Source organism: Euprymna scolopes, chromosome 18 (assembly GCF_053919585.1).
Source record: "Euprymna scolopes isolate OS-2025 chromosome 18, ASM5391958v1, whole genome shotgun sequence".
Classification (NCBI taxonomy): Eukaryota; Metazoa; Mollusca; class Cephalopoda; order Sepiida; family Sepiolidae; genus Euprymna; species Euprymna scolopes.
Window position 1 is genome coordinate 88,462,480 of NC_136499.1, and position 10,902 is coordinate 88,473,381.

A 10,902-nucleotide genomic window follows, 5' to 3' on the forward strand; every position below is an offset into this window, starting at 1 on the left:
CTTGATTCTCATTAGCAAATAGAATTCACTAGAGGGCCCACAAGAAGGGTGACTACATCTTAAATAAAAACAAATTGTTGCTATGGAGCCAACATGGCTCGCCGAGTCGTCAATCCTAATTCACTAGAGTAACCTTTCTAATTACAGAATAATTTCCGGTTTCAATGATGTGAATATTAATTGAAGAAAAAAACTATATATAAACTGAACAGAGAACAACGTAAAAGTGATTGAATTACTAGACAAATTAAATCTATTTCTGTCCTCACAAACTGAATTTTGATCGACTGCTTCCCACGTATAAGAATTTTGATTTATTTATAAAACACAATGAATTTTTATGTGACTAATTAATAACTACAAATTATTTTTATCGCTTATTCGGATTTATATAAAAACAAAGGACAATCCGTATGACGTCGAAATGACATATGATAATTCTATCTAGAATAAATGATTGCTATGATGTTCCCTGGTGTTTGAGTGACAACAAGTCTCTCCATATTTCCAGTACTCTCCACCTATTTCAGAAACTATCGTAACTGGTTTTGCATTACCATCCCATACGCTTATCGATTTCTCACTGGCAATAACCATTGTTACTCTGGGATTTAGGTGACAATAAGCCTTTCCGAGTTTCTAGTACTGTCCAGTGGAGGTCTAGTTAGTGCTTTCTCTCCTTGGTTTTTCCATCCTCCTTAATCCCCCTGAACTATTTGGTGTGTTGCCAGTTGATGTCAACACCTTTTTCTTAAGTTTCCTTACAATTATATAGTTTCAGTTTTCTGGATTCCATGTTGTGTTTCTTTGTGTTTTACTTCGGTGGCAGTTTCTATATGTCCGGCTTGCACCTTCAGCTCATATGCATTAGTCTCGGCATCCACGGGTTTTCCTTAATATTTCAACCGTTTTTATTATTGTTATCCGTTCTATCTTGTCAGTCATCCCACTGACTTCAATCTCTCCCATTATCTTTTTAAAGTTTTATTATTATTATTATTATTATTATTATTATTATTATTATTATTATTATTATTATGTTTATTATTATTATGTTTATTATTATTATGTTTATTATTATTATTATCATTATCATTATTATTATTATTATTATTATTATTATTATGATCATTATTATTATCATTATTATTATTATTATTATTATTATTATTATCATTATCATTATTATTATTATTATTATTATTATTATTATTATTATTATTATTATTATTATTATTCCTCATCTAAAGTGATCACTCACTTGGAAAACGGAAGCTTTTCCTCCAGAGTCTGAGTGCCAACAATTTCCAGCACTCTCTACGTCTTTCGATAATAGTTGCAAATGAACTTGCGTAATTGCAACAGCCGTTTACCATTGACTTATCACTGATCACGACCGTTGGTTTTCTCTTGAATATGTGGCAATAAGATATTCCTTCATTAATCTAACTACATTCTAAAGATAAGTTCACATATTCATATTTTCTATCAAACATTAAATTACTTTTCATATAATACGACAACACATGAGTCAACAAACGAAAATAATTTGTTTGCAGCTCATTTCCCAACTGTATTTCCTTTAAACACTTTGATGCTGCCAACAGGTGGCATCTATCGCTTAATGGATATGCGCCCGGATTATGGAATCGGGTCTGCTATAATGTTCAATTACACACAAATACTGTTTGGAAAGGGATTACCCCCACCCCCATTCTACTAGGTGTAAAAATTACAACTTGTTTTCAATTAATCGTATACAATGAATAATTTACAATATGTGTTGTTATTCGGCACTAACTATACCAAATATGGTGATGTGCTACCTGTAACAGAAAAGTCAACATATGTGATGATGAAAATGATGAATTTGCCCATTATTTAACACAAGTGTCACACACCGTTAAAAAAGCTGGAAAAATATGTTCCGCCAGTGTTAGCGTTAATACTCATATACAAATAAAATAACGTCTAAATCGGTTGAGTTAAAGAACAGATGTAAGAAAGAAAAATAAAACATTTAAAAATGTATCAATCTGTGTAAATAGTGGAAAGAGAAAATAAGAAAAAATACCTCATTATGGAAATAGGGTAACGGATTTCTCTCTGCATTAATTTCAGAGTGGGCTTTACTTGCTATTTGCTTTCTCCCTTCCTCTAAACATTTCAGTGAGTTTCATCTGGAAGTTTTTTTATTAGCTAATTTTTGTGTGATGAGAGAGATATTTAAATGGATGCAATTAAATATGGTTGGTTTTTATTTTAAAGCGAAGGTATCCTTCAATGGTATCATGTCATTTAGATTCTGATTATACTTCTATAAAAGAATTATACTTAAAGATGCTTATACAATACACCCACACATTTTTGCAGACATTTAAGTATATCTCTTCATAAGACAACACTGACAAAATGAAACTTTGACGCAATGAAAAGTAGTCTATTCTATTTTTCACTGTAGTTGAACGTTATAATTTCAAATTTAAACCTGTAAGCGCTGATAATCGCCTGAAAATTTTACGAATAAGTGAAAAAAAAAGTAAATAGTAGGGGCAGCATTGTTCAGGTCCACCAATGCTTTTGCTTTTTTTCTTTTTAAATTATTTTGCAATCTAAAAGTTATGCGTATTTTAAAGGTTCTAAAAGGGTAAACATGTCCAATAGCTGCCCCTAATTGGGTTGCCCGACTCTACTAAATATTTTAAATCAAATCTTTCAAAAAAATTGCCAAATAGGCCAAATTGATAACTTTAGCCAGATTTTCACAAACAAAAAAAGCCAAATTTGATAAAAACAAAGGGTGTGTGAGTAAATATATAAACATTTATGTATTTTACACGTCTTTATTGTTATTTCTTGCTTTTGTAGATTAATGATGTTTTCATGCATATATTTATATATTGAAGAGTTTAGATTCCAAATTATCGCATCTTTTTATTACAACTGGTTCTGAAAAAAGTTGCAGAATTTTTTTTAAAGAAATATGTTGCAGGAATAAAATTATTGGCAAAAATAAGTTTGTTTTATTTCGCTCAATAAACTTCCGTATTTTTTCGGCACACTAAAAAAACGCAGATATTTGGGAGCTAACCCCTTCAATTTAATCCAGAATAAATATATTCACTATAGTCATATTCTCTATATAGCATTAATAAACGTAGTGTTCAGGGTTAAAAAAAGTTAAATTGTTTGTTTCTCACCGCCTTTCATATTCACCTTATTTTATGAAATTTATAATTTTTCGAGTAACATGTAAAAGAATAACACATGCAAAATTTTCGCAGACAGATAGTCCTGCGATAAACCAAACAACGTGCGCACATGCGTTGTTTGGCTGACCGTCGAAAAGCATAATGTTATTACATAAAAACTATTTGTTGGCGAAATTTTTACATGCGATATTCATGATCATAATACCGGAAAACCTATCAATGTCGTCAAATTGCATGGAAAATATAAAATAGTTAACAAATAAACTTTCGTATTAAAAATTTTTTTTTCAGGAGAAATCTTAATATAAAAGACGCAAATATTTGGGAGCAAAACTCTTCAATATATAAATGCATATGAAATTCATTGTTTTGAAACATCTCCAATCTACATGTAGTGTGTTTAATAGTAAAAAACTCGATGGCAAGGCTGTATAATTTTTTGGTTGTTTTGACGAAGACGTCGTCGACGACAAAGAAGATAGCATGTTTTAAACTTTGTAAAAGAAAGCAAGTAAACGAGTTATTTAAATTTTGTTTAATGATTTTCTCTCTCGTGTATTTTTCGAAGTTACATGACTGAAATGACCTACGTATTAAATGAACTTGACACCGGGAGAAATAATATGTTTCTTAATGACGCCATATTTTTGTGTTAGTAAGCGTTTGTTTATAAAGCGAAGAACTGCATGCTGAAATATGAGAATTTTCAGAGCTTAGCCAATCAGAATGGACGGAATTTGAAGGGAGCCGTTAATATTTATGAACCGGAAATCGTAAAGATTATGTTAGGTTTATGTATGTATGAACCAGTTACGATTAGTGTAATCACAGAATATGAGGAATATGTAGGACTAAATATTTAGAAAGAAAAATAGGGACTTCTTTCTTTAGAGATGTTGCGATTGTGATGGTGTAGCTCGTAGGATGCAATGTAGTATTTTATTATCACAACTGAATGTGTCTAAAATGGTGTCCGAAAGCTACATAAGATAGTAGCTATTCGGCTAGATGTATTGAATTTGTATGTGGCATATGTTTTTGCAAACCTACGATACTTTGGTCCACAGGAGAATTTCTGCAATCATTTTATCATATATGGATATTATGGCGAAAAAATGATTCTCAATAAGATTCAGTTTGAGCTTTTTACATTAACTCTGCGATCATAAACATTTATCCAGTTCTTTGCAGAAGCCATAATAGATTTATAATCAAAATAACACAAGGTAAAATTAGATCGGTTCGATCTAAATTCATATTTATCAGCCACTTCGATATTTCCCGGGAATAAATAATGGCGTCAATATACATCTACTCCTAACTCTGAACCTTATACTCATATTTGCATCCTTTCTGTTGGTGATAATTTTCAAATTTTAAATTATAAATACAAAAAAAGCGATGTCTCTAGATGTCCGACGTGAATGTAAACCACAAGACATTTTCTTGCATTTAGATGTAATAATATGCTGAGGCAATTTATGTCCGTACGTATATCATCTATCACACACATTTTAAATGAGATCGTCGAATGATCGTCCATATATATGATGATTCGTGATTTAGCTTATTTAAAACAATTTTTCCTAAATCGAATTATGGCATCTCGTCGACTAAAACAGTACAGTTTAAAATAAATACATTTCAAAATATAAGATTTGTTTTATATATATATATATATATATATATATATATATATAAAATATATTTTAGTCATCGACATACAGACCTGTTTCGTTGTATCACAACTCATCAGTGCCGCTAGACTAACACCTCTCCCAAGCCGAGGATCGAACCTAGAACCGTCGTGATGACAGTCGGCAGTCCTACCCCCTTGACTACGGAATCGGTGGCCGAAATTAACCTGTCCGAACGATTATTTAAATAAACATTCGTCCGCTACTCGTAGAGGGCTCAAACGTTTGTTTGTAAACAAATCGCGAGCTTCGCATTATTTCAGCTAAATTAAGTAGCGAGTAAGATAATTTACGAGAGTGCTCTACCAAAGAGGGGAGCTTTATAAATATAAAATATATTTTAGTCATCGACATACAGACCTGTTTCGTTGTATCACAACTCATCAGTGCCGCTAGACTAACACCTCTCCCAAGCCGAGGATCGAACCTAGAACCGTCGTGATGACAGTCGGCAGTCCTACCCCCTTGACTACGGAATCGGTGGCCGAAATTAACCTGTCCGAACGATTATTTAAATAAACATTCGTCCGCTACTCGTAGAGGGCTCAAACGTTTGTTTGTAAACAAATCGCGAGCTTCGCATTATTTCAGCTAAATTAAGTAGCGAGTAAGATAATTTACGAGAGTGCTCTACCAAAGAAGGGAGCTTTATAAATATAAAATATATTTTAGTCATCGACATACAGACCTGTTTCGTTGTATCACAACTCATCAGTGCCGCTAGACTAACACCTCTCCCAAGCCGAGGATCGAACCTAGAACCGTCGTGATGACAGTCGGCAGTCCTACCCCCTTGACTACGGAATCGGTGGCCGAAATTAACCTGTCCGAACGATTATTTAAATAAACATTCGTCCGCTACTCGTAGAGGGCTCAAACGTTTGTTTGTAAACAAATCGCGAGCTTCGCATTATTTCAGCTAAATTAAGTAGCGAGTAAGATAATTTACGAGAGTGCTCTACCAAAGAGGGGAGCTTTATAAATATAAAATATATTTTAGTCATCGACATACAGACCTGTTTCGTTGTATCACAACTCATCAGTGCCGCTAGACTAACACCTCTCCCAAGCCGAGGATCAAACCTAGAACCGTCGTGATGACAGTCGGCAGTCCTACCCCCTTGACTACGGAATCGGTGGCCGAAATTAACCTGTCCGAACGATTATTTAAATAAACATTCGTCCGCTACTCGTAGAGGGCTCAAACGTTTGTTTGTAAACAAATCGCGAGCTTCGCATTATTTCAGCTAAATTAAGTAGCGAGTAAGATAATTTACGAGAGTGCTCTACCAAAGAGGGGAGCTTTATAAATATAAAATATATTTTAGTCATCGACATACAGACCTGTTTCGTTGTATCACAACTCATCAGTGCCGCTAGACTAACACCTCTCCCAAGCCGAGGATCGAACCTAGAACCGTCGTGATGACAGTCGGCAGTCCTACCCCCTTGACTACGGAATCGGTGGCCGAAATTAACCTGTCCGAACGATTATTTAAATAAACATTCGTCCGCTACTCGTAGAGGGCTCAAACGTTTGTTTGTAAACAAATCGCGAGCTTCGCATTATTTCAGCTAAATTAAGTAGCGAGTAAGATAATTTACGAGAGTGCTCTACCAAAGAGGGGAGCTTTATAAATATAAAATATATTTTAGTCATCGACATACAGACCTGTTTCGTTGTATCACAACTCATCAGTGCCGCTAGACTAACACCTCTCCCAAGCCGAGGATCGAACCTAGAACCGTCGTGATGACAGTCGGCAGTCCTACCCCCTTGACTACGGAATCGGTGGCCGAAATTAACCTGTCCGAACGATTATTTAAATAAACATTCGTCCGCTACTCGTAGAGGGCTCAAACGTTTGTTTGTAAACAAATCGCGAGCTTCGCATTATTTCAGCTAAATTAAGTAGCGAGTAAGATAATTTACGAGAGTGCTCTACCAAAGAGGGGAGCTTTATAAATATAAAATATATTTTAGTCATCGACATACAGACCTGTTTCGTTGTATCACAACTCATCAGTGCCGCTAGACTAACACCTCTCCCAAGCCGAGGATCAAACCTAGAACCGTCGTGATGACAGTCGGCAGTCCTACCCCCTTGACTACGGAATCGGTGGCCGAAATTAACCTGTCCGAACGATTATTTAAATAAACATTCGTCCGCTACTCGTAGAGGGCTCAAACGTTTGTTTGTAAACAAATCGCGAGCTTCGCATTATTTCAGCTAAATTAAGTAGCGAGTAAGATAATTTACGAGAGTGCTCTACCAAAGAGGGGAGCTTTATAAATATAAAATATATTTTAGTCATCGACATACAGACCTGTTTCGTTGTATCACAACTCATCAGTGCCGCTAGACTAACACCTCTCCCAAGCCGAGGATCGAACCTAGAACCGTCGTGATGACAGTCGGCAGTCCTACCCCCTTGACTACGGAATCGGTGGCCGAAATTAACCTGTCCGAACGATTATTTAAATAAACATTCGTCCGCTACTCGTAGAGGGCTCAAACGTTTGTTTGTAAACAAATCGCGAGCTTCGCATTATTTCAGCTAAATTAAGTAGCGAGTAAGATAATTTACGAGAGTGCTCTACCAAAGAGGGGAGCTTTATAAATATAAAATATATTTTAGTCATCGACATACAGACCTGTTTCGTTGTATCACAACTCATCAGTGCCGCTAGACTAACACCTCTCCCAAGCCGAGGATCGAACCTAGAACCGTCGTGATGACAGTCGGCAGTCCTACCCCCTTGACTACGGAATCGGTGGCCGAAATTAACCTGTCCGAACGATTATTTAAATAAACATTCGTCCGCTACTCGTAGAGGGCTCAAACGTTTGTTTGTAAACAAATCGCGAGCTTCGCATTATTTCAGCTAAATTAAGTAGCGAGTAAGATAATTTACGAGAGTGCTCTACCAAAGAGGGGAGCTTTATAAATATAAAATATATTTTAGTCATCGACATACAGACCTGTTTCGTTGTATCACAACTCATCAGTGCCGCTAGACTAACACCTCTCCCAAGCCGAGGATCGAACCTAGAACCGTCGTGATGACAGTCGGCAGTCCTACCCCCTTGACTACGGAATCGGTGGCCGAAATTAACCTGTCCGAACGATTATTTAAATAAACATTCGTCCGCTACTCGTAGAGGGCTCAAACGTTTGTTTGTAAACAAATCGCGAGCTATATATATATATATATATATATATATATATATATATATATATATATATATATATATATATATATATATATATATATATATAAATTAGCTAACAATTATTTTTACACCAAGAAGATAAAAAGAATTAAATTTCTACAATTTTAAATAATTTCATTAAAAAGAAACATATTCGTTTTATTTAACAAACAATGACAGTTATTTTTATTGATATAGAGTTAATTCTTTTTTCTTAATAGCAAAGATATTTCTTATTTAAAATATGATGTTATTACAAACAGTAAATGATGTTATTACTAACAGTATATAATGATATTACAAACAGTAAATGATGTTATTACTAACAGTACATAATGATATTACAAACAGTAAATGATGTTATTACTAACAGTAAATGATGTTATTACAAACAGTAAATGATGTTATTACAAACAGTAAATGATGTTATTACTAACAGTATATAATGATATTACAAGCAGTAAATGATGTTATTACTAACAGTAAATGATGTTATTACAAACAGTAAATGATGTTATTACTAACAGTATATAATGATATTACAAGCAGTAAATGATGTTATTACAAACAGTAAATGATGTTATTACTAACAGTATATAATGATATTACAAACAGTAAATGATGTTATTAGTAACAGTAAATGATGTTATTACAAACAGTAAATGATGTTATTACTAACAGTATATAATGATATTACAAGCAGTAAATGATGTTATTACAAGCAGTAAATGATGTTATTACAAACAGTAAATGATGTTATTATAAACAGTAAATGATGTTATTACAAGCAGTAAATGATGTTATTACAAACAGTAAATGATGTTATTATAAACAGTAAATGATGTTATTACTAACAGTACATAATGATATTACAAACAGTAAATGATGCAAACTGATCGAGGAAACCAGCGTGGAATAATACTTACCAACACTTGATTTCTCATAACAATTTGTTGTGTTTACTTTTAATTTGTTTTCAATTGCATCCAGGAAAAGGGTTAAATCTACAGAGACATCACGCAAATTATATAGATTATATGAAAGATACTATTACGAGTAGGAAAACTCGGCGTTGTCCCGGACTGAACTACGTCTACCGGCGTTCACTTCCGCACATCAAATTACACATTTTAATTTTATATTTTACATTTTATAAAATTTAATTTAATTATTCTGTTCTGAACATTTTTATGTTTCGTCCATTATTTTAACAAATATAATACCGTTGTGTACGTTGTGTATTTGGAATATGATTCCAAAAATGAATTAAACCGTAAAAATGCACACACACACACACACACACACACACACACACACACACACACATACACACACACACATATATATATATATAAATATATATATATATATATATATTGAACAAGATCAACTATATTTATAAAATTAACTTAAGAATTACTTCATTTCAAAATTGCTCATTACAATACGCAATTACTTTATAAATATATTTTATATAACATTTAAAAATTATCTAATGATGTTTTATATGAACATTTAAAAATGATTCCATGTTTTGGTGCTGCACCAAAGCATTGAATTGAGAATTGAACATTAAAACATGAATTGATTTGTGTAAAGTAGTTTACTAGATATTTTAAGTTATAGTCTGTTGACTTAGAATGAATGCATTATGCCAAACTATTAGAGTTGTGGTGTCTACTTACTATTAATCCCTAACTGTACATCGAACAAATACCATAATAATTAATTCTTTGCGTCTTATCATAACAAAGGTGCATACAAAATCTCAGCCAGATCGGCCTGTTGTTTTCGAGAAAAAGTGAAGTATATATATATATATATATATATATATATATATATATATATATATATATATATATATATATATATATACATAATCTTGTATAATTCAAATGAATTTGTAAAGGTACTTACCGCACTTTAAATAAGAACTGCTTTCGTTGAATTTAATTTTTTCAAATTTAACGTTAGCTTGACTAGAATGTGTGTATTTATTCCGCGTCAGAACCCCTTTTTTGCTGTTTTTCGCTTTTGGTCTCTCCTTCTTTGTGTTTTTTCCTCTCTCCACACGCCGCGTTGATGAGAGCACACTAACGTGGGTCTGTTCTTACACAAAAACTGAGGCACCAATTATTTCTTTTTAAATTTATTTTTTTCTCAAAACCACGTGGAATCTATATGATTCATTTGCATAAATGTTCCTTTTGCGTTGTTGTGTATGCGTGCGTGTATCTGTGTATACCATGTGACGTGTTTCGTCATCATTCTTTCCCACGTCACCGATTCCTTTAAACAAACCCGTCAACCAACTTTTCTTCTTCTGACTTCATTTTTTTTATATAACAAACAATTCTTTCGTTTCCTCTACGTCATGAGGAATAATGGAAATAATTTCTTTTTGTTTTTCCTTGATTTCTTGTCTTTTACGATTTCTTTATCTTTCATTTGTGAGTTCCTATTATTTATAGAAACTGCGTATTGAAAACCTAATTAGCTTCAAATGTATATATTTACTTTATTTAAAGCCAGCATAGGCTCTTCATTAACGAATAATATAATATTGTTTGGTGACATTAAATTGCACGAGTAAAAATAATATAAGTTCGAATTTTGAATTACTTTGATATCTTTTTTTTTTGTATTTGCTTTGGTTATCAGAAATTTCCAATTAAAATATATATTGTAAGGAAAAATAAATAAAAAATAATTTAAGACAAAGAGAATGAATTTACTTAAAAGTTCAGGTTATGAACAGGTTTTTTTAAATATTAATGA

At 32.9% G+C, this 10,902-nt stretch overlaps 1 protein-coding gene across 1 annotated transcript in view; it reads right to left on the reverse strand.

Moving 5' to 3' along the window:
* LOC145297911 (uncharacterized) overlaps positions 1 to 10,379 on the reverse strand; it is a 41,008-nt gene extending 30,629 nt beyond the window's left edge. The window contains exon 1 of the mRNA XM_080144247.1: positions 10,042 to 10,379. The gene's annotated coding sequence lies outside the window, so the exon portion shown is untranslated. The remainder of the gene's footprint in view (positions 1 to 10,041) is intronic.
* Positions 10,380 to 10,902: the final 523 nt, after the last annotated feature.